This window comes from Lipotes vexillifer, unplaced genomic scaffold (assembly GCF_000442215.2).
Source record: "Lipotes vexillifer unplaced genomic scaffold, Lipotes_vexillifer_v1.1 scaffold641, whole genome shotgun sequence".
In the NCBI taxonomy this organism is placed as follows: domain Eukaryota; kingdom Metazoa; phylum Chordata; class Mammalia; order Artiodactyla; family Lipotidae; genus Lipotes; species Lipotes vexillifer.
This window is the reverse complement of record NW_006780658.1, coordinates 1,263,352-1,275,341: the sequence shown is the minus strand read 5'-3', so window position 1 is coordinate 1,275,341 and position 11,990 is coordinate 1,263,352. Positions and strand designations below refer to the sequence as shown.

Genomic DNA, 11,990 nt, shown 5'->3' with positions numbered 1-11,990 from the left:
CTGTGTCCCGCAACGGGAGAGGCCACAACAGTGAGAGGCCCGCGTACCGCAAAAAAAAAAAAAAAAAAGAAACAATAATGGCTGAAAAATTCCCTAATTTGGAGAAGGAAACAGACATCCAGGTCAAGGAAGCCCAGAGAGTTCCAAATAAGATGGCCCCAAGGACATCCACACTAAGACATATTACAACAAAAATATCAAAAGTTAAGGAGAGAATCCTAAAAGCAACAATAGAAAAACATCACCCTAATGCCAAAACCAGACAAAGGTGCCACAAAAAAGAAAACTACAGGCCAATATCCCTGGTAAACATAGAAGAAAGAATCCTCACAAGATATTAGAAAACTGTTTTCAATAATACATTAAAAGTATCATACACCATAATCAAGTGGGATTTATTCCAGGGATGCAAAGATGGTTCCAGATTTGCAAATCAATCAATATGATACACCGCTTTAACAAAATGAAAAATAAAAATCTTATGACTATTTCAGTAGATGTAGAAAAACCATTTGAAAAAATTCAGCATCCATTTATAGTAATAACTCTCAACAAAGTAGGTATAAAGGGAACATACCTCAACATTATAATGGCCATATATGACAAACCGACAGTTAACATCATACTCAATGGTGAAAAGCTGAAAGCTTGTCCTCTAAGATCAGGAACAAGACAAAGGTGCCCACTCGCCCCACTTTTAATTCAACATAGTACTGGAAGTCCTAGCCATGGCAATTAGGCAAAAATAAAGAAAAAAAAGGCATCTAGATTGGAAAGGAATAATTAAAACTGACACTATTTGCAGATGACATGATATTATATGTACAAAACCCTAAAAACTCTATCAAGAAACTACTAGAACTAATAAATAAATTAAGTGAAGTTGCAGGATACAAAATTAATATAAAAAATCTGTTGTTTCTATACACTAATAACAAACTATCAGAAAGATAAATTAAGAAAATAATTCCATTTACAATTGCATCAAAAAGAATAGAATACTTCGGAATAAATTTAACCAAAGAGATGAAAGACCTACACTGAAAACTCTAAAACATTGATGAAAGAAATTGAAAGAGATACAAATAAATAGAAAGATACTTCATGTCCATGGATTTGAAGAATTAATATGTTAAAATGTCCATACTACCCAAAGCAATCTATGAATTCAATGCAATCACTAAAAAAATTTCAACGACATTTCTCACAGAACTAGAACAAATAATTCAAAAGACCCAAAGCAATCTTGAGAAAGAACAAAGCAGGAAGCGTCATGTTCCCTGACTTCTATAAAGCTATCTATCTACAACGCTATGATAATCAAAACAGTATGGTATTGGCATAAAAACAGACATATAGATTAATGGAACAGAATACAGAGCTCAGAAATAAACCCACACATGTATGGTCAATTAATTTATGACAAAGGAGGCAAGACTATACAATGGGGGAAAGGATAGTCTCTTTGATAAATGGTGTTGGGAAAACTGAACAGCTGTATGCAAAAGAATGGAACTGAACCACTTTCTTATACCATATACAAAATTAATTCAAAATGGATTAAAGATTTGAATGTAAGACCTGAAACCATAAAACTCCTAGAAAGAAACATAGGCGGTAAGCTCCTTGACATTGGTCTGAGCGATGTTTTTTTGGATCTGACTCCAAAGGTAAGGGCAACAAAAGCAAAAATAAACAAATGGGACCACATCAAACTAAAAAGCTCTGTACAGTGAAGGAAACTATCAACAAAATTAAAAGGCAACCTCCTGAATGGGAGAAGATATTTGCCAATCATATATCTAAGGGATTAATATCTAAAATATATAAAGAACTTATACAACTCAATAACAATAAACAAACAATCTGATTTAGAAATGGGAAGAAAATCTGAATAAACATTTTCCCAAAGAAGATATACAGATGACCAACAGGCCCATGAAAAGATCCTGAACATCACTAACCATCAGGGAAATGCAAATCAAAACCATGAGATGTTACCTCACACCTGTCAGACTGACTACTGTCAAAAAGACAAAAAATAACAAGGGTTGACGAGGATGTGGAAAAAAGGGAACTCTTGTGTACTGTTGGTGGGAATGTAAATTGGTGCAAACACTATGGAAAACGGTCGGGAGTTTCTTTATAAAGTTAAAAATAAAACATGATCCAGTAATTCCACTGTGGGCACCTATCCAAAGAAAATGAAGACATTACTTTAAAAGATATATGCACCACTATGTTCATTATGGTGTTATTTACAGTAGGCAAGATATAGAACCACCTAAGTATCCACCAACAGATGAATGGATAAAGATGTGGTATATATACACACAATGGAATACTACTCAGTCATAAAAAAGAATGAAATCTTGCCATTTGTGACAGCATAGATGAACCTTAAAGGTATTATACTAAGTGAAATAAATCAGACAGAGAACGACAAACACCATATTATTTCATTTAAATGTGGAATCTAAAACAAAACAAAGCAAAACCCAGACTCAAAGGTACAGAGAAGAGATTGGTGGTTGTCAGAGGGGAGGGGGATAGAGTGGCATATGGGTGAAGGGGATCTAGAGGTACAAACTTCCAGTCATAAAAAAATGTCATGGGGATGTAATGTGCAGTGTGAGGAATACAGTCAATAATATTGTATTAACTTTGTATAGTGACAGACGATAACTGGACTTGTGGTGATCATTCTGCAATGTATACAAATATCAAATCACAATGTGTTACACATGAAACAAATATAATATTGTATGTGAGTTATACTTCAATAAAAAAGATAAGCATATAAAATGCTAGAGTGTTAAGCTGGCTTCCCAGATTTATTAGAATCAGTTTTCTATTGAACGAATGTAGTTTTACTGTAATTTCTGGTGTTTTATTTTAAACGTAAATATACTTTGAAGTTCTGATATTTTCAGCAACCAACCATGATCGGTGAAAATTACAGAAACTTTTAATTCCATTGCAAGTAGGAACTGGTTCTGGTTTTAGATGTGAGATATGCTATGGGAGAAGAATCTTGGCAAAACAATTTCTGTTTAGCCCCCAGGTTAAAGACTCTTCCCGTTATTCCTTCATGACCCTTCTTTAGTACGGAATTTCGTATCTTCTAAACATGATTTAAAAACTATGAAAGTGGCAACTTCCTCTTTTAACTGCCTGAACTTGAGCCCCTGTCATCTCTCTCCCCGATTATTGGTATGCTGCTCCTTTGCCTCTCCTCTGTCCACTGTCCTCCATGACCCTAAACTTAACAGTCCCCAAACACCAATCTGAACAGTCTCTCCTTTCCTTAATAGCCTATGATGAATAGCTAGTGGCTAAAGGGTTAAGCTCAAACTTCCAGTTCAGCATAGAAGATCCTGCGCTTCTTGTATCAACTTATCTTTCCTTCCCTATCTCCCACTTTGTAACCTAATTATTCACTTTTATAATTCTCTCCCTAACTAGACCATGAGTTCCTCAACCATAGGAACCCTGTGTTATTCCTCTTTTTATCCATGATGCCTGGCACCTACTGGTTACTCAGTAAGTGTTCAGTGAATTACTTTTATACGACTAGGGAGGCTTCTGTAAATTCTGAATGAATTTTGGTGACATCAAATTGAGAATGTCATATTAATTGAATGTTGAAGGGCATAATTGGTGTTATTTGTTAAAAGAAAGTTCACTTAGTAAAATTCTCAGTGATCATTTTTTTTCTTGAGAGCCATACCATGAACAGCCACTCTTGTGGCTAACACTCTGAATACCATACAAAAGGGTTGGGGTGAGGCTGAGCCAGTAGGACTGAGTCCAAGAGGCCAGGAAGATCCTCTTGTGGCTTCCACAGATTCCTGATATGATGATAGTGGTGCCTGAAATTTTGTGATACTGCCGCAAGAATATATACATGCATTGAGGAAAGTAGCATCTATAAATATCAGAATTTGAAATCTGTATGGTTATGTCACTAAGTCTTTACTCTTATTCACCATGTGCAGTAAGACTGATTAAAGGAAAACAAAATCTATTCCATAGATACAAACTGGGAGGGGCCATAGTTTCATATTGCCTCATCTATCTCAGACTTTTCCAAAGAGAAGGGAACAAGCAAATAAAAAGTCTATGAGCTGTTAAAAAAGACATGTCACCGTCCTCCCAAATGAAGGGTGATACCTCCAAATAGTACCAAGCCTGGAGGAGCCACCTGTTCATAAGGGATACTCTTCATCTGTCCCCAAATCTTGATAAATGTCAGGGAGAGACGCTTTACCTCCAACACTCCTCCGTGTTTCCATGGAGCAACGGAATAATGTACTCCTGAAGAGGGAAAAGTACGGGGACACTTCCAGTGTCTCCCCAGGGGAGAAGGCATAACCACAATTTAGCCCCTTCTAGAGTGTCTTTTCTTAGAGTCAGCCTGCCTGCTTGTGTTTTCTGCCCTTCCTCCATGAGTGAGTCTACAGGGGCCACTCTGCCACTGCGCGGGGATCCTGTACCTGGGCAACTCAATCTACCTAATTAAGAGGCAAAGGATAGAAAGGCCACTGTGGCTACACATTTAAGGCATATCCACATACCCAGACCTTGTCAGTGATAAAGCTGATTTTGATCACCATATGTCTGCCCTCTATAACTCATTTGGTTAGACATTTGGGAGGAGGATAAGATGTCATTTACGGTCCTTCCCCCTCTCCATTCCCAACTCTACAATCACCCATTAGGTCCATCCATATGTAAACAACACAACAGACACCCTTTCTCTACCCTTCACACACACATACACACACATTACATTACAGATGCACCAAAAGTCTACATCTCATCTGTTTTCCCTCTCCCCAGAAGTAATCAGTATCATAGATTGATGTGTCTTCATCCCATGCAAATTTGAGACCGGGTTAGTAGTTGGCTAGGAGACTTCTTTTTCCCTTTTGTACTAACATGTTAATTCCATTATTAAATTAGTTTTCTCAAATTTACGTTCACTGGGTTTCTACAAACTAGAAATATTCTTTATCAAGTTTGTTAGTGGAAATAATTAGTGGAAGGGACAGCGACCTGACTTACAGTTAATGATGGACTATGAAGTTTGAAGTGGATTGTCAGGAAACCTGAGTCAAAACTTGCTGTGTGGGCTTCCCTGGTGGCGCGGTGGTTGGGGGTCCACCTGCCGATGCGGGGGACGCGGGTTCGCGCCCCGGTCCGGGAGGATCCCGCATGCCGCGGGGCGGCTGGGCCCGTGGGCCATGGCCGCTGGGCCTGCGCGTCCGGAGCCTGTGCTCCGCAGCGGCAGGGGCCGCGGTGTTGAGAGGCCCGCGTACCGCAAAAAAAAAAAAACACAAAAAAACCAACCAACCAAACAAACAAACAAAAACTTGCTGTGTGACTGTAAGCAGGTCAGGCTCTCATTGTTTCCTCATCTGTAAAATGAGAAGCCCTGTATCCATCACACTAGCTTATAGAGTTCGAGTGAGAACCAAATAATCATGTATATAGAATGCTTTAAAAAACACAGTGCTACACTGATATGCCTAAGTTTTCAAATGAATTAATATATTAACTAGGAAGACAGAGAGCGGATAGTATACTAATCCTGTTATATGTGATCATTAACTTTTAGAGTTGCTGTATGTGAAACTGAGGAAAGAGCATCACTCTAGTGAGAAAAAGGAAGTATTATTTTGCTCTACTACATGGTTTACTAGTAGAAACTTCTACGACCTGGTCAGAAGTATATGGTATTTGCATATATTGTGAGAACAACACCTAAGTAATTAATACATAAATGGAAGCCCACAGTCTTGCACCGTATTTCAAATGCTGACACTGTTTTTCTGGTCACCCTGGTCAAGTGGTAATTAGACAAGTCTCCACTGTGTTCTCTATCAGCAGCAAAATGTGAATGTGTTTTTCGGGAAAATGGTAAGGTTTGGGATGATAGGGGTTATAAAATAAGAGAATCTGTCCTAAATTAGTGACGCTACAGAATTTTTTTGGTTTCTATACTTTAAAATCAGGCACCTGTTTACCATCCTTTTTAACAGATGAGGAAACAAATATCTCCATCTGGGGGGCAGTAAGCTTTGAGAAGTCACAGCAATAAGTGAGAACACAGCCAGAATCAGATGTCACAGTCCACTGTGAACAAACAATACAGCTTCTTCCCCAAAGTACAAAATATCACTTTGTCCTGGCTCCAGATGGCTGAGATTTTCCAGGAAAATACTGAATTTACAAACTCTGTTTTTCTGAAAAATCCCAAACTTTATAATAAATAACTACTTATGTATATCCCTATCAAGAGCATCACTAATAATTAATTGATTAAAAGAAAAAAGAATTAAAGATCTAATTTGTGGTTGGGACCTGGGATGGCCTACATGAGTAGCCCAGCTTTAATTTGTAAATAAACAATTCAATACATGAGTACATGACAAAATTATGAAAACAATGGAGTTGAGGGGAATCCCCCAAATAACAATTTGCTTTTCAGGCAGGTACTCCGCTACTAAAAAGGTGCCAACAGTTTGCAACTTATTAGCAGGTACTGGGGTCAATAACATTTTTGGTCTCTTTTTTCTTTAGGACATGAAATAATACTTGTTTTCAAGGAAACAATCACCTTCTGATACAGTTGGTGAACTAAATACTCAAGGAATGTCAAAAACATAAATCTTAATACCAGTGGGCACCTCCAGTTTGAAATGCCTTGGCACATATCTGAGGTCCTTGAGTATTTTGGGGGAAAACCCTTTTTTCCCCTGGAACAAAACACATATTCCGAGAGTGACATTTCATGTGTATCCATCTGTTACTTTGAAATCAGAGTGTCTAAACTGAATTTAGGGGGTGTGAGGTGTGATGGAAATAGTCCCAGACTAGAAGCTTCACGATTTCAGTCCTAGTTCAGGCTCTTGAGTTAAATATTTGACTCTTGGCAAGTCCCTTTCCTTCTCTGGGGAGTCACTTTTTTTTTTTTTTTTTTTTTTTGCAATACGGGGGCCTCTCACTGTCGTGGCCTCTCCCCTTGCCGGACGTGCAAGCTCAGCGGCCATGGCTCCGCGGCATGTGGGATCCTCCCGGACCGGGGCACGAACCCGTATCCCCTGCATCGGCAGGCGGACTCCCAACCACTGCGCCACCAGGGAGGCCCGGGAATCACTTTTTTAAGTCTAGAAAGCGAGGCAATATAACTAAATGAGACTGATAAGCATGTGATTGACCAAGTGATTGAATCTGTGGCTTAACAACACTGATGTCTCAAAACAAGAAACCTGAGTACAGAACAAAACTAAGCTCCTTAGCTGCCCTGGGCCTCAGTTTCCTCATTTATAAAATGAATGTGGTGCTACCTCACTGGGTTATTGATTTTTAAGTAATATTAGGCACAGAAACCAAAGGCACACAAACCTAGCGGAATGCCTTTTCACATGCTATGTATTTAGAAGTTGGTAGCTATGGTTATTGCTATGTGCCAGATGTTTTGAATACTTTATCCCAGTGTTTCACAATCCTTAGCATGCATCAAAGTCACTTTAAGGTGGTGCTAGAGAATCTGCATTTCTAACAAATTCCCAGGTGATGCAGACGCTGCTGATCCAGGGACCATACTTTGAGAACCTCTGCCTCACTTCATTTAATTTTCACGAAAGCCCTCTGTTATAGATAGTGTTATTTCAACAGAGAGGCCTGTAACTCATCCCACGTCTAACAGCTGGTAAGTGAGTTCTTTCATTTGTGGCTGAGAATCCTTTAAATATAACTTTTTAAAATGGTCGAATGAGATTCTATTACTGATATTTTTTATTTTCTAAGAATTTAGAAAGCATTTGAATGCTTCTGAAATTAGGCTGTGCAAAATGATCAATGTCAAAGAAACATGCAGATGGCTAGGCAGAGGAGTATATTGTAAAACAGTTGTCAATACCTGAGACTATGTGAGATTCTACCTACGAGTACTGTCCATTTGAGTATCATCTCAGTGGATTTGCCAACAGCAAATACATTTGAATTTTAACTTAAATATGGATTCCTAATGATTTCCCAATGACTTCAAAAATACCACAGTCTGATGGGGCTTTGAAAGGAAAAGTTATTGTGTATGCAGAAGAAAGCTGGCCATACCCTGAGTAATGGAAGTAAAGGCAGTAGAAATTGTCAAATTCTTTAGAGTAGATCATAGCATTTTCAAGGCTGGGAGGATAGATGTGCCTGATTTATGCACTGTGATGGTCTATCACTCAGGCACTGAAAAGCTCGGCCAAAAACTTCCAAATTGCTTTGAAGAGAAGCTATTTAATATATGGTGTGAGTAATTCAGGAGAGGGAAGAAGAACTTTGAGTTTAACCAAAGAGAAAATGCAGACAGAACTCGGATACTTTTTCAGACACCTGGAAATCGAATGGACCTTGGTTACATAAGCCGTTATGTCCCTGCTAAGCCACACAGACAGCCCTGGGCCACAGGACCCAGAGGTAACTTTATCCTAGAAGAGGAGGTAAAGAATACTTCAACCTCAACTGTGAGAGTGTGTAATTGTACAGGTAAATTGCAATGTTGGTTAAGTTAAAAAATTTGATGAGTATGTAATATACTGTATCTTTTTCCCTCAAAGAAGCCTGTAAAATAGGATTGCACCTTGCGGTAGATAGCGTCTAAGGATCTAAGAAATATGATATATATTTGCACCCGTAATTTACTTAGTCACTCTCTTGTTGTGTTTAGTAATTTCCAGTTGTTGCTATTACAAATAGGACTTCTATGAGCATATTGGTACCGAAGCATTTTTTTTTTTTTTTTTGTAACTGATTACTTCTTTAGGCAAAGTGTGACTCAGTCTTGAGGAAAGGGGATTTTGAAGATACGTAGGTAGGAACACAACATTGTCTCTCTTCCCCAATGTTGGAGGATGGACATTCCTGAATTTCTGCATAGAGAATCCATCACATGGCTGACGCTTTCTCAGCTCTGTGGGTTATGCGGTAGGAAGGAGAAACCAGAAACCAACTCTATTTATTTTCCCTCTGACATTTATCTGAGCAAATTTTAGATTATTTTAGTTAATCTTCCTAACCTTTTCTTTCTTTTGCAACCTGAAGCAATTTTTCTCTCATAGTGTAAGGAATTATTGGCTATTCTTCTTTTGCATCTTTTTTTTATTCATGGATAGAACTGCTGCCCTTTGAACAAGACAATTATTCCCTAAAAGACAGAAATGAGTTTACTTCCCCCATGGTTCTGAAGTAATTATATAAACAAAATTTTAGAATGCAAGTGAGAATAGCAAAATAGGAAGAGAGGTTGGCAGAGTTAATTGGCTGACCTTCTTATGTAGATCTCATTTGGGATGTCACTTGAATTTTTGAAAATCATTGCTTATTTCCTTTGAGAATTATTTATTGCTCTGTGTAATTTGAATGTATAATACATAGTTTGTTCACTTCTGCATTATAGCTTGATTGAGAAAAGCTATTTCTATCAGGGAGAGAGAAAAAATATTTTGAATCACTTTTTTACCCTTCCAGTATTGGTTTAGAGAAAATATACAGATGTAAAATGAGACATAATGAATTGTCAGATTTATCATGGTTTCATTATTTCCTGACACTGGAGGGCCGGCAGAGCCACAGCGGGACGAGTACTTTGGGGGTGTGAGCTTTGTTGAGACTTTGGCAAAGTTTAGTTTTAAACATGTGAAACGGTGAAACTGACAATAGTGTTCCTTCCCTTCCTCCCTCCCTCCCTCCCTTCCTTCTTTCCCATCTTCTTGGTCTGCAACTTCTTCATCTTCTTCCTCCTCTTCTTCTAGGAGGCAGTACACTGGCCTTGAAATTAGACAAACATTGTTTGGCACCTTAATTCTGCTGTGTGATGACACTGGCAATTTGCCTGACCTCTCTGGGCCTCATTTTCCTCCACTGTTCACATGGTAATAATACATACTGGCAGGGTGATTTTGAAGATTCAGTGAGATAGTTTATGTAAGCAGCTGGCAAGATATAAGTACATATTAGACCCTTAATACATGGCAACTGTTATCTCATAATGTGGCTGTGAAAAGCATGCGATAAAATATTATAAAAAGCCCTTTCTCCACATAAAGAGTGGTGTAAACTTGAAATGTGGAAGGAGTGAACCCCTGGCTCATCTTGCATGTCTGACTCTCTTGAATGTGTAGTGCCCAGGGCTCAGCCCTCACACTGCTCTCTTTCTGCCTACCCAGAACTTGCAAAATGTCTACTTCCAAACTACTACTGAATTTAATAAGTTTATAAACCTGTAAGTCAGATGGGTCTTATTATTGAGTAATTCCCTTAATGTTGAAATTCAAGCCAGGATCTTATTTGGTAAAGCTGAGAATTATCTTAAAAATCAGATTCTAAATTTCTTCTTGGTGTAGAGCCATACCCACTTATTGAATCAACTTTCCTTCCCTTCTCGGCATCTCGCTGTATAGTTATAGCTGGTCATATTGCCAGTTATCTTACAGATGAGAACCTAAGAGTAATTCCTCTCACTCCACCCTATGACACCCAAACCTGCCTTCTGTGGTTTTCGGTGTAAATCTTAGACAGAATTAATTTCCTCCTCATACATAAGGGCTCCTTTCTATACCCACAGCTTTGGTAGAAGTAAATAGAACATCAGTTTAATCTTAGGTTCATTATTTCCCCAGTGTTTATAGTTTTGTGTGTATGCACTTGTACATTTATCTTAGCACTGACAAGTTTTAAGCACATAATAAATATCAGTTGGGATGAAGTGAGAGAGGGGCATGGACATATATTCACTCCCAAATGTAAAATAGATAGCTCGTGGGAAGCAGCCGCATAGCACAGGGAGATCAGCTCGGTGCTTTGTGACCACCTAGAGGGGTGGGATAGGGAGGGTGGGAAGGAGATCCAAGAGGGAGGGGATATGGGGATATATGTATATGTATAGCTGATTCACTTGTTATAAAGCAGAAACTAACATACCATCGTAAAGCAATTATACTCCAATAAAGATGTTTAAAAAAATTTTTTTAAATAAATAAATAGTTGGGTAAGTGATTGAATGGAGTTGAATGAATTGTGTGTGCGTATGTATGTGTGCTGTTTGGTAACATATCTAATAGCTATAACTCATTTCATTACTCTTACTTCTACTTGGTCTTCATAATATTTCTTTTTTGTATATCAACTTATGGTACTCACAGATGCCGGTTATTATTTGAAAGTAAAAATTGTGCATACTGTTTTATTTTGAACCTGAAGAAAGTTAGATCTAAGACACTAAAAAAAAAAAAATCCAACAGATACATGAATGCATTTTCATGTAAAGATTCAAATTACAAAAATTTATCTCAGCAAAGTGCTAAAGATCCTATTCACTCAACCCCTCTTCTCCCCAGAAGTAACTAGAATTGACAGTCTGGTGTAGTTCCTTCCAATCCCCTTTTATAAAATTACAAACATATACAAATATATAGTTTTTCATATGAAGGAGACCATACCATATGTATTGCTCGATACTACCACCTTGTTGATCAACGTGTCTTGTACTCTTTCTACTATTTTAGTCGATACAGAATAATCTGAAGTGTGGCTATCTTGTAGTTTATTTGATCACTTTGTTCACAATAAACATTTAGATTTCCCCCCGTAATTTTTGGCTGTTATAAGCAGAATTGAACATTCATTGCTGTATCGGGTTGGCCAAAAAGTTTGTTCGGGTGTTTCCATGTTTCCATAACATCCACTTTATGTTATGGAAAAACCCGAACGAACATTTTGGCCAACCCATACCTATATGCAAGCATCTCATTAGGACAGATTCCTGGGCATGGATGTTAGTCACAGAACACACATACTAAAAAGGTTGATGCATGCCACCACATTGCTTTCCCCAAAAGCTTAGCCAATTATTTACATTCTCACCAATAATTTTTCAGAGAGCCCAGAGCATTTCCACTCTAAAGAGGAATATGGTTAATCATCTCCTCATTACA

General features: G+C 38.1%; 1 protein-coding gene across 5 annotated transcripts in view; it reads right to left on the bottom strand.

Annotated features, from left to right (window-relative positions):
* Positions 1-11,990, bottom strand: part of SCHIP1 (schwannomin interacting protein 1) — a 785,715-nt gene that overhangs the window by 377,380 nt on the left and 396,345 nt on the right. The gene's annotated exons all lie outside the window — the stretch shown is intronic.